Source organism: Nannospalax galili, unplaced genomic scaffold (assembly GCF_000622305.1).
Source record: "Nannospalax galili isolate Female #2095 unplaced genomic scaffold, S.galili_v1.0 scaffold666, whole genome shotgun sequence".
NCBI classification, from domain to species: Eukaryota; Metazoa; Chordata; class Mammalia; order Rodentia; family Spalacidae; genus Nannospalax; species Nannospalax galili.
In genome coordinates this window covers 4,382,816-4,396,595 of record NW_008356473.1, presented here as the reverse complement: position 1 = coordinate 4,396,595, position 13,780 = coordinate 4,382,816, and positions in this window count along the sequence as shown.

Sequence of the window (13,780 nt, the reverse complement as noted above, 5' to 3'; positions counted from 1 at the left end):
GATAGAGGCTGTTCCGTGTGAAGGACTCCACCTGCTGTTGTTGGCTTTGAAGACTGAGGAAGGGATTGCAAATTTTGCAGATGTGGGAAGTTCAAGAAGATCGAAAGGCAAGAAATAGACTCTTCCCTAGAACCTCTGGAAAGGAACACAACCCTGGTGACACCTTTATTTTGTAGCCAGGAGAAATCCATTTGGAACTTCTGAGCTACTAAGTGGTAACTGTGTGGTAAATTATCACAGACACAGTAAGAAGCAAATACAAGAGGTGATTGCTTGAATCAGTGGTTTTCAATGTTGGTGGACATTCGACTCTGCTGGGACTCTTTTAAAAGTTTTCATGCTAATGCATATATCAGGTCAATCATATCAAAATCTCTGAGTATGGAATCCTGGGGATCAGAATTTTATAAACTTCCAAGTGATGTTAACGTGAAACCAAAGTTGAGAAACAGCCATTTAGTTTATGAAATCCCCAGTGTTTGGAGCTGAGAAAACTGGGTTGAAATCCTATTTATATCATTAAAACATTAGAGCTCAAGTTCACCTACATATTAAATGTGCATGTACACATATATTTAAACCTGTAAAACATAAACAGCTCTATGTGTCTATAAAAATAAGCAAGTCTGTAACATGAGCAACCATATGTAAGTGAGACTTTATATGTAAATAGTCTAACACATAGTAAATGTGTGTAAAGAAAGTTATTTTGGAATGACTGAGTGATGGGAAAATTAATGGAGAGAGTAAAGAAAATCCTTCTCTTATAACATTAAAATAGACATTTATTTCCCCATTGCGTTTTTCTGGGTCATGAATCTCAAAGTATGATTTAATATAAGAGCCACTCTTAAATTTATTTTATTTTTAATAATGTTTCTTTAAGAATTTCATACCTGTATACAAAGAAATATGATCATATATACCGCCTGTCTCCCCCTCCACTTTCTCTGTATGAAATTCTTACAGAATGAAATTCTTCATTCTCTGTATGAAGCTCTTACATTCTTTCCACCTCCTCTTCTAAGATCTCCCCTGAACCTTGGTGGGGATGAGAGGGGGTAGGTGGTAAAGGTGTCCCATTTAGGGTTTTGCACTCAGTCTCTTCTCAGCACTTTGACCAGCTGTGCATTGTGCATCTCTATGTTGGCTGCTTCCCACTCTAAAAAGAAGCTTTTCTGACCAAGGCTGAGAACAATTAGGTCCAGAATCAATCAGATCCAATTCACTCTTCAACATGTGTCAGATCACTGGCAAGATTATTTTATAATTTTTGTTCAGTTTTGTTTTTCAATATAGGCAGACTGACCTTGACCTCCCTCTTAAAAGAATTTTCTGTATCTCTCTGGTAACTTACAGGCTCAGAATGTCAGCTGTACCTCAGGCAACTTCCTTAACTTGCCTTGAGTCTCTATTTCCATAGGAGAATTGTCCTTTATGCAATTCATAGCTACACTGAGGATTAGGGAGAACAAGTGTTGTGTATATGCCACGACTCCATACTGCAATCATGGCTCAGTAAATGTCATTTGTACAAGCCAAGCCCAAATCCAACAAATGGAATGGAAGACAAAAGTGGGAAGTGAGTGGTTGTGAGCACTCACAAGACAGTGGGTTTCTTGGGCCTTTGGACAGCCAGATGTCCATCATTTTACAGGTGCCCAGCAGGAATGGTAGTGGTGGACACTGATGTAAGCAAGAGCTCTGGCCTGCTGATCATCAGACACTGGGCTAAGCCTTTGGAGATTTGGGGATAGGAAATCTGGTTGGCTTCACAGGCACTTAAGAGTATGAAGGGCTGCCCTGGGCCCAAACAGCACAGATGTTTTCAGTTGTGCTTTTCTGCCTCATTGCTAGTCCTTTGAGGGCAAGGGCTGTACGTCACAGTTCTCTGTTATTTTCCTTCCTAGCTTAGTTACAGACACAAAGTAAATGGACAGCAGAACCCGCTTTTTCATTAGTCCATAAGACTCCCATAAACAAGGAGAACTAGAACCCATTCTAGCCTCCTTTTGATCTCAGCAAGTTGAAGGTAGCACAATTCTAGAAGCCGAAGTCTTAAATCTGAGTGTGGACTGGAGTACTAGCACGGTGCTGATCCTAGGCTTACTGGTTTGATCTTGGCTTGTTTCATGTTAGTTCATCCATCTAATGGAAATGAGATGATAGAAATCTCCTAGCTGCACTGTTCTCTCACAGTGTCTGAAATAAGATTAGGGTGAACTTTTTTCAAAAAACAACTGAAACAGGGGCTGGAGAGATGGCTCATGGGTTAAGAGCACTGACTGCTCTTGCAAAGGACCCGGGTTTGATTTCCAGCACCCACATGACGACTAGCAACCATCCATAACTCCAGTTCCAGGGGAATCTGACACCTTCCTCTGACCTCTGCAGGCATTGCTTGACATGGGTGTGGTCACATACATGTAAGCAATACACTCAAACACACTAAATAAAAAAAAAACAATTTTTTAATTAAAACAAACTTTTGGGACTCGAACAAGGTAAGGCTCACATCAGCAATAATAGATGCAGAAATTCTCTGGTATTAGTTGTTCAGGATTCAGATTCTCCTGCTTCTCAGGTACAACTGGGAAAATCACGCTCTTTATGTGGCATCTCTACATGCCTTGACAGTGCCTGCGACATATTATATGAGAAGTGTGAGTTTCCCTCCTTGCCTGGAGCTTCTTAAGAAGCTCAGGCATTTTACAGGACAGATTATGGTTAGAATCCTTCTGTAAAAAAAATAATCTATGTATTACAGGTACTGTTTTTAAAGACTTAGCTACAAATTCATTTTAGTGTAGCTATACAGTAGTAATTATATATCTCACATATATGTCTAATAACATATTTATACTATATATACACATATATGTATATATTTATGTACATTACTGTGGTAAAAACTTACAAAATACTAATACTAATAAAAGGTCTCTCAATATCCTCTTTAGAGATGGGCTTCCTTTCTACAATATGTTTCATCAGAAAAATATTGTTCTAGTTACTCTTCTGCTGTGATAAATACCACCACGAAAAGCAGCTTGGGAAGAAAAGGATTTATTTCATCTTACAACTCCTGGGTCACAATCCATCCCTGAGAAAAGTCACAGCAGGAACTCAAGAGACAGGAACTAAAGTGGCTACCATGGAAGAATATTGCTTACTGACTTGCCACTTGGCTCACATTTACTTACCTTTCTTATATTACCCAGGGATGGCACCACCCACAGTGGGCTGAGACCACCTACAGTACTTAGCAATCAAGAAAATGTCCCATTCTAGAGCTGAGGTGCTTCCCATGAGCCAGAGCTGTGGTCTCCTCCTTGAGCTAGAGCTGTCGTCCCCTCCTGTGAACCTGGAACTGTGGTTCCCTCCTGTGAGCTGGAGTTGTGGTCTGTAACTACGCATCATGGTTTCACATTCCTCTGAAAGTGTGGGCTGATGGTGGAGCCTATTGAAGGATGGAGGACTTCCCAATGTTGGGCAGCAGTTTCAGCCCTCTCTGAGTGGCTGCACCCCCCTGAAATTCCAGGTTGTACAGGGGAGGTCTCTGACATTTGCAGATTCTGGTCTTGGGAGGACTGATTCTCAAGAATGGACTTCCCACCTCACTTGATGGCCAGCGAGCTATGGTTTTGACTCTATATATATTCCTGGGCACCAAGGTCTTGAAGTTGGACCTCTCTTATTTCCAGGCTCTAAGAGGTTTTCCATCATTTTTTGTTATTCTTCTATAGCCTCAGTGTACCTTCACCTTTTCCCACACAGAAAATGTTAGTCTCCTCATCAAACTTCTAGGGATGAAAATCACAGTCTGGGAAGTTAAGAAAAGAAAGAAAATGCGCAGACATGACCACAGGTCAGTCTGGTGAAGGAAATTCCTCATTTAAGGTTCCCTCTTCCCAGACAACTCTAGTTTGTGTCAAACTGACAAAAACCAACCAACATTCATATGAAACCAAAGTATCACTCTATCTGATTTTAAGAATCTGATAGTTGCAATTTGCTGCCCAGAAAGTCAAATCTAACTGTATCTTTTGAGAATTCTGGAGAAAAGTACCTAGCATCCTTAGCAATTTGTAGTTGGTGATCTCTTCATGGGTTCTAACTGGGGCCAGGTTGGCTATCAACAAGACACTCTTAAAATGCAGCATTAACTGGCTCTGCCCTTCATTCTTATCAGGAACACAGCTCTGTCAGAATAGTGTATGGGGGAAAAGTGAGCTGGATAATCAGAGGGCAGGAATATTCAAAGCCTTTTGAGTAGCACAAGACAGACTATATAAGATCTGAGTCTCAACTTTCACATCCATAAAGTGGGGATGTAATTTGTTTATGAGATTACTATGAATATTCAGTGACATTGTTCTTTAAAATCTCAAACTTTCTAAAATAGTCATTAATGGCATGCATGTGGTAACAATAGAATAGCATTTGGAAGATACAAGATTAGGATGGATTTAAAGGACTTAATTGCATGTGACTCTCAATGCTCCTATTTTGAAAAACCCTATTAATTTTATCCTTTGCTCTTGTGCAGTATCTACTCATACCACAGTTTTGTAGATCTAAAAGGGTTTATAATAAAGGAGTTTCTTTCACTCAGTAAAACTCACCAAGCAGGGTTGTAGAGATGGCTCAGTGGTTAAGAGCACTGGTTGCTTTTCCTGGTGACATGGGTTCAGTTCCTAGTACCACATGGTGGCTAATAACCATCCATACCCCCAAGTTCCAAGGGATCTGATGTCTTCTTCTGGCCTCCATGGACATTATACAATATGGGTGCACTTAAAATGCATGCAGACAAAACATTCATACACAGAACGTAAAAATAAATAAATTTTAAAAATTAATAAACTATACCATGTACCTAGTAAGTGTCATCCCTGAACATACTAGGGAACAATTAGAAAACAGCTAGAAAAAATTGGGCCCTCCTGGAATTTACACGACTTTGGGAACTTGCAGAGATGGGAGTTCCCTGACACAGAGCTTCTATAGTGAGCTCTCAGGTCCTGTATTCTTCAACTTCCACCTAATATATTCCTAAGTCCCAGATCTCTTGAAAATCCACCACCTGGCTTCAGGCCAGGCCAGGCGTTTGGAATTTTGAGCCGACGTTTGGAGCTCAGAAGTTGGACGGGAACCATGTGCTGAGTGCCAGCAGCTCAGTTTGAGAATTGATATCTGGGTTTAATTTCCACTGTCTGTCAGAGGGAAGCTTTGATCAGACCTTGCATTTTTTCACTTCTACTAAGTGACTAGAGGCTACTACTGGCCCATTACTACCACCTCCATGTGAACTCTGGGTTGGAGGGGATACCAGAGATTTATTTACATGAAATCCCCAGAATGGCCAGCCCATCATCTTTCTTTCTCTCACTGTTTCTTTGCTCTCTTCTGTCCTCCCTGGTCTTAGCACAGTTAGTGCCAGGGGCTATGAAGGGATTGACTATGTCTAGGAAGGTATAGATGGGAAATGGGGAGGGGGACCCACACACGTATTGCAGAAGGCATAAGTGACTGCAGCTGGGTCTTAATGGCTTTTCTTCTCTGCCGTCATTTTCCTTTAAGCCCAAAAGAAACTCTTTGTAATACGTGTTAAAATTATGGTTCAGATTTCTGATGATCAAGTTACATAGATTAAAGTAATGGATACCAGACTCTACATCAATTCAGGTATAAATATGGATGAAATGAATATACATTATCCACTGTTATAAATCAGTGTGTTCAAGGAAAGGCATAAATTTCCCAAACCTTTCCTACCTCAGGGTATGTATATGTGTGTATGTTTTTTTTTCTAGTGTTTTCGATGAAATTATGATTTGGAGTAATTTGCTGGTTTTGCAGAAACTTCAAGCTTTTTTTTTTCAAGAAAGAGTAGAGTACATTATTTATAATGGCATGTCATTAAAGTGCTCCAGGAAGTCCTCTCTGCAGAGGGGGATGGAGAGGCAAGGGTTATTTGGCATTCCAGATGTGCATGTGTGGAGAAATTTATTGCACCTGGCTCCACTGTAAAGGGTTCTTGGCCTGAGGGCATTTCTATTCTCTTCTCCTCCCTTAGCCCTATCACCACCAGGAGGGCAGGAGCTAAAGGCTGCAGTGTGGATGGGTGCCTGGCCACAGGATGTTGTGGTTTAGAAGGGAAGAATGAGTTCTCACTTCTGCTGAGCCACAGGACTGATGAAAGTGCCTGAGTTACTTGGAGCCTGAGGCTTTCACAAGAGAGAGAAGAAGCCTGGTGTTGAAAGGGAGGGGTAGAAAGGGTAGGAGGGGAGTGTTCTGCCAATGCACATTGTCCTGCTCCACAGCTGTGTGCCCTAGCACTTTCTTTCATTTTCTTACAGAATGGGGAATGAAGGAAACAGTATGCTTTCCACCAGGTTGGGAATACCAAGTAACTAGCACTCTGTAGGGGGAAGTCACCAAGCACTATTCCTTTATTTCCTGCTAATACTCCCAACTAGTAGGGCTAAAAGAGCATGGCCACCATGTTCCCAGACTGTATCATATACTCTTGGCCATTTTCTTAGTTTCTGATGTGCCCTGTTCCTCAAACTAAGCTCCCTGCTGAATCCAGATAGACGTTCAGCTGTTTCTAAGTCACGGATCAAACATTAAGATCTTAAGAAGGAGGTACAGGCTTTCAATGGAATTAGTCTACTCTGTATCTCCAACAAGGGCCCAAAGAATTCACAAGCACTTAGCCCTCATTCCTCCAGCAGACAGAAAAACAAAGAACGCTTACAACCCTTCCCTTCAAAAACTAGCCTGGAAATGATTTATATCACATTTCACTGGCCAGAACTTAGCTGTATTGCCATATCTAATCCTGAAGAGTATTGGTAAAAGGATTTCCATCTGAGGTAGGCATGACTTTGCACAATTCACTTACCATAGAAGAAAGACTGATGGGCATTTGGGGCAGTTGGCATTGCCTTTAGAAGACTCACAGGATTTGTGACAGAAATGCAAGTGCAGCTATATTCTAGAAAAGAATGATTCGGGCCATGAAGGGGTGAGGTAAGGAAGATTGCAATATTATAGGTCATAAAATCTGTTTATGTCTGATTATTGAATTATTCAAGATGTAGCTATGTAGCTCACTTTGTTAATGTGCTAATGTCAGAAGCAAAGGCAATAGATCTGGCTCAATAATGACCCAGTAAAATTTACTTCCCTCTGCAGCCACAGTCATGCTATGCCTGCCTAATGTGTTTTTACCTCTGTATATCCAATGCATTTCCTTTGGCCTCACGTGCAGAGGATGATGACTGAGTGAATGACTGAAATACTATGAGAGTAGACTACAGGACAAAGAGGGGCAGGACATCAGGCACAATGTACAATGGGCATTTTCATAAACCAAATCATCTTCAGTCTCCTGAGTTGCCACTGTCCTCGCTCTTAGGTGTCCTTGTGTCTCACCTACACAGAGAAGAGAAAGGACAACATGTCCTTAATGCCTACAAACTTACCAGTGTCTATACCATTCTTCTGCCTTGCTGTTAAATTGGAGGAGGTATTCCCCCAGGACTGAAGAATTTTCCTTTTGATCCCTGTGGCCCGTGTTATTTTATGTGTATGTGTGTATTGCCTGCATGTAGATAAGCGCACCCATGTTGTGCAATGCCCTTGGAGGACAGAAGAGGCTGTCGGATCCCCTGGAACTGGCGTTACAGACAGTTGTTAGCTGCCATGTGGGTGCTGGGATTCGAACCCGGGTCTTCTGCAAGAGCAACCAGTGTTCTTAACCGCTGAGCCATCTCTCCAGCTCCCATCCTTTCTTCTTTTCTGGCTCCTTCAGAATTTCAATAGGTCCAAATTTCTTCCACCTTTGGCTTTTTTGTTTAGAAGCAAGTATTCATTCAACAGCCTACATATGCTTGTCTCTTTTTCTCTCACATTCCTGAAAATTTCCTTTAAAATTCGGTGGAGTTCAGTCTTCCCGAGTCATTTCCTCAGCTGATGTCTAGCTCATATTCCCACTGCTACTCTGAAACTGCTGGTGAAAGCCCTGATGATCTCCCTGTTGGAACTGCCAAGGAAAATTTCTAGTTATTATCTCCCTTGACTGTCAGAAGCATTTAACCCTGTTGATTACCACCAATTGTAAAAAGCTTTCTTCCCACTTAACATACACAAAACACCACCTGTCTTGTTTTTATTCCTATACCTTGGGATGTCTCCTTGTAGCCTCTCTCTGCTCTCCATTAGTAGTATTCGTAATTCTTAGCCATCTGTTCTAGACTACCTACAGGTTTCTGAAATCTTATTACACACACACACACACACATACACACACACACACACACACACACACACATACATATCCTTGAGGATTTCTTACATGAGTCTTGCATTTGCATCATTCCAACCCTCCCACTCCTTCTCTCTAATTTTTCCTATGCCCCCATTCCCTTTCAATGTCTTGTCCTTTGATTATAATTTTTACATATATGTACATACATTTATAAATACAAACACGGGCACATACAAACATATATGCATTGAGTCCATTTAGTAGTGTTCATGTAGATTATGTTTAGGGCTGACCACATAGGATAAGACAACCTATCAATGAGCTAGTCCCTGGAGAAAACTGATTCTCCCTCCCTCAGCATCCATTGACTGCATGTAGCTCTTCACCTAGAGTTGGAACTCTGAAATTTCCTCCATCCGCACTGGCATGTCAATTGGTTTTGACATAATTCAGGTCTTGTTAGGCAGCCATTTGTGGAAATTTCAGGTGTGAAACTTCTCCGTCATGTCTAGAATGCTCTATGTAGTAGCAAGCATCCTGTTCCCCTGCGTCTTAGAATTTTTCCATGCCCTCTTCCGTGATATTCCATAAACCTTAGGTGTAGAGGTTTCATTGTAGACGCATCAGTTAGGCACACCATAGTCGCTTATCCTCTCCATTTTGACCAGTTGCGGAACTTTGTACTAGTTTCCATCTGTTGCAAAAGGAAGTGTCTTTGATGAGTGGTGAGTGACTATAAGGATATGCATTTGTAATACATATCCTCTTGTCTGTGAATATAAGGATATGTATTTATAATAGAGTAAGAAATTGTGTTGATGTAGGGAAGTGTCAATGGTAGTAGTAGTTCTCTTTGAACTGTGACATCTCCAACATGTGCTGTGCCGGTCATTTTTACAATTCGTAAGTTTTACAACTGAGTAGAATTGATTGGTTTTTCTCCCTTGGCAGCTTACATAGTACATTTAATAGTATGTGAGCTAGTCTTCAGGGAAGAGGTTTCTAGGTGAGATCCAGCTCAGTTGCTCCAAGCATGACATTGTTTTTATGTACATATAATCCATATATGTATAAAATCCAGATGCTTATTTATTTCTAATCCACTGTTACCCCTAGAGCATACATGTAACTGCCTCCTCTGCATCCAATTGGGTGTGTCCAAACTTTTAACTTTGTGACATGTTGTCATCTACAATGTTCACACTGAAGAGCCTCACAATCAAATTACCAAAAATATCACAGAATAAATATAATATTTTAAGTAAGTTTACAATTTTGTGTTAGGCCATATTCATAACATGGCCACATATGGCCCCCAGGCTGCCTGTTTGACATACCTGAGCAGTATCTAGAACTTTCCATGTCTAAAATTAAAGAAACACATTGTACCATTTACAACCTTTGTGCTTTGTTCTCTCATTTGTTAAAGTGAATGGAACACTAATCAACGGTTTTCATGAGATAAACCTGCTTGACAGATAATATTAGTGTGTTGTGTTTACTGTGAAGTACTGTGTACATGTGAAGAACGCTGATTACATCTCATCAATCAACAAGGCTCCACCATGGAACAAGGCTCCACCATGGCTGGAATGTGCTGAGGGTTCCATAATACATCAAGCCCCATATCATGTTTTGATAGTCAAACAGATTGATTGAGAAGGAGCAAAATAAAACAATGAAACTCTGACACAGGCATTTGATCTCACAAGAATGGAAAGGCCTGTTGTATTGTAGGTGAGCTTCTCCAAAGATCTTCAGGGCTACTCAACTCCTTCTTAACTACCACCCTGCACATACCTCAGAAGATGCAATTTGCCAACCTCACAGTCTCTCACTAGAGCCACGGCCAGTTTGGATTAGTATCCACCTGACCTAGAACAAGCCTAGCACAGTGTCTTTCCCAAGGAGATGCCATTCAGGAATATAGGGAAGACAACAGATTAAGTGCTGTGGGAACATGGAAATGAAGGTTATAGAACCCAGAATCCCAAAATCTGTCAGTAAAGCCTTAAATACAGGAAGAACAGAGCAAACAAGCAGGAGAAGGCAGAAACAAAAGACCACTTGTTCCCACTGAGAGCAATGGAGACTAGAGACCTGGCTAGCTACTATGGTTTAGGATCTTGACTGTCCCCTCAAAGGACTGTGTGTTAAAGGCTCGCTCTCCAGTCTGGTTCTATTTGTGGCAGAACTGTTAAGATAAGGGGTCTATACTGAAACATCTTTACATCATTGTGTATGTGGACTGGTGAGATGACTCAGCTGTGAAATGCACCTGCCACTAAGCCTAACCTGAATTTGATCCCCAAGATCCCTGAGGTGAAAAGAAAGAACAGATTCCTGCAAATTGTCTGCTGTCATCTACACATGTGCCACGGAAGATACACACCTATACCTACAAAATAAATGAAATAATATGTCACTGCCTATGCACCCTAGAAAGGACTTATGGCCCAGCCCCATCCTCACTCTTCTCTTTTCTGTGGCTCATCGTAACAGTATTACAGCTTTGCTCTACCACATTCTCCATCATGTTTTATTGTCTTAGAGCAATGGAGTCACCCATCACAGCTCCAAACCTGTGAGCCCAAATAAACCTGTTCTCTTAATAAGTTGATTATTTCAGGTTATTTGGTTACAGTGATGAAGGATTAACTAACACACTAGGTTTCCTGCAACCACATTAACTTTTACCTAAAATCCTAAGCTCATTCTGCTGTCCTAGAGCACCATACCGCATTTGTGCCTATTTTTAAAATTATAGAAAGTTATTTCAACATTACTCTCCTTGGTCCTTCACAAATACAGATTTAAATTGCAAATTGATTCAAATTGGTCAGATTATATGAGGATTTGATTTCATCTATTTTCTGATGAAAATTACTTCAGTTCATGGCATCCATCATACATTAATTACTTTAGTAACAATACCTGTTACACTGTTGTAATTTTATAATGGTTTTCAGGTTACAAAAGAGATTTCATGTACATTATCTCATGGGAGACTCACAATAACTCTGTGTGGCTTAGAGAAGGTAAGTGAATTATTTAAGGCTGTGCAGCAGGATTGATACATAAATTGAGATCTCTTAATTTTTAATCCAGTTCTAAAGCAGATTAAGATCATTGAAGTTTATATCAGTGATCATAAAAGTTTATATTATGATTTAGCCTTAGACAGATAGGTATATGTGAAGATGCCTTATGAAACATTTTGTAAGGACCCTGAAGACTATTTTGTTTGTCTTTGAAGTGTTAAAGTCCCAGCAGGGAGGGAAGTCCCAGTTTAATTCAGTTCACTAACATTTTCTGCTTGTTTGAAATAAACTAGCTCTGAGGGGGCCCTGATTTTTTTTAATGGACTTTCTGCATCTGATATATCTACTTCAGCCTGATCTTCAACTAAAGCACCCAGCTTACCATTCAAGAGGTCTTCTCTGTAGTGACAGAGGTTGTAGTACCCGGGGACGGTGGCCAGTTATTTCATGTAAACATCTCCATCTACTCAGTTCAGCCATCTGGCTCCCAGGACACCTGCTCCAGAGGCTGCCAAGAGAAAAGAGCCTGGTGGTTCATGGATTCTGATACCAAGAGCAGAGCAAGAGCCTCCACATAATCTCATAAAACATGCAAAAGCTGCTAAGTCATCCGGGAGATAGTCATTCTCCTTCCCATCTATTTTAGGAAGAAGAAAAAAAATTCAGCTTTAACTACCCTCCCCATGGTGGGATGAGGGAATGTTCCTAATATTCCCTAATCTCAAGATAGCAGAGAACTTCCTGGGAAGCAATGGGGGGTTTCTTCTCCTAAGAATACTTTAAGAGGTGGTTTAGTGATGGACTACTACCTGCTGACTTGTCCCCCTCTGAAATTGTTCAATCTCAGGTATCAGTTTCTCTGCCTCTCCTCTCTGACAAGTACAGAGACTGAGGAGGGTTACATGAGGGACACTAGCATAGTGTGGTGGTTAGACTTGTGGTTAATGTACAAACACCAAATGACCAATCATAGTACTATGAGCATTACCATCTTCTCCAAAATTCTCCAGGATAAAAAGAGGAGGATTTAGACACCAAAGTCCTAATTGAAGAAAAAAAAAAAAAACCCACAAAGCAGAGCCATCAAATATTTGGGCTAATTTTGTGGCATCATTGGGCTTCTTTTCAAGAAATAAGTTCATCGTGGGTACAGTGATTGAGAACCCACTGATTTCTATGAAATAGGAAGAGGGATTCTTAGGCATGGAAATTGCCCTGCATGCCTCCTTTGTGCTTGAGAGTCAATAGATTCTTAGAGGCTAGATACACTCAAAAACTGCCTCTCAGGAAGCGCCAAGATTCCTTACCTGGGTCCGCCACTGGAAGCAGAGCTCCTTAAAAATCCCTACTCACGCAGAATCCCAGGACTCAAGAACAGATACATTCTAGAGATCTGTCACTTTGCTACATGTTTAGTTAAAGCAGAGGTAAGTCTTACTTGGAGACACCCTCAAATTCAGTCTCTTTCTTCACTCAGAAATCAAGTTTCTTAGGAAGTGTCTTATATAGCTGTGTGCTGTTTTATACTCCCAAGTGGGCTGTAATCTATAAGGTTTATAGGGGCCTTTTCTTTTATACTTGTAGGTCCAAAATACTGACAAAACCACCTCAGCCTAAAGCAATTAAAGGTTACAGAGCCTCCATCATAAGAGCCATTAGATCTCGGAGAAAGTACTGCCTGAAGAGGATAAGGAGAAGTGGAATGTGCCAGTCCAACAGCAGAAAGGATAACCAAGATTATAGACCACAGATAAAAGTAAGCTATTCCTCCAAGAGACGTTGAATTGGAATGGGTTTATTCAACATGACCTAGGCCTGCAGCTCTACGAAGACAGAGTAAATAAATGGCACCTGTTTTATAACAAAAGAACCCTTCCAAAGGTAACTTTGGAGATCCATCTTGCATCTAGTGTTACTAAAAGTAATACCACTTTCCTCTTTGGTTTCCCTTTTGTTTCTAGGTTACAGTAAGTGATTTGTTGACCATGCACATCTCTGGGCTATGACCAGGGAAGGCAAGAAAAGACAAAGACCATTATGGCATTGAATTGCCTGTAATCTCTAAGAGAAAGGAATAAACTGATAATCAGAACTCAAAATGATGGATTAAATACCTCTGATCCATTCAGCCAGGGAGCTGGGCTCTGGGAGGACTTTCTTAGGGGAATAACATAACCTAGGAATCCCAGAAGAGATTACAGCCAGGGACAGTGATCTGGAGGAGAAATGCCATTTAGGTAATTGGAGGAATCAGTAGATAATTCTTACATACTTTTTTGGAAGGGTTCAACACTGTTCTAAGACCCAATAGGTACTAAGTCTTTTAATCCTCATAGTAACCTCCGAAGCCATGTAATTAACACGTATTTAGGGGACACCAGATACAGCTGTATGTTAGCAAAATAAAATTCGGTGTTCCAAAAGCATGTTGGATAAATAGAGTCTAAAACCTAATTGTACT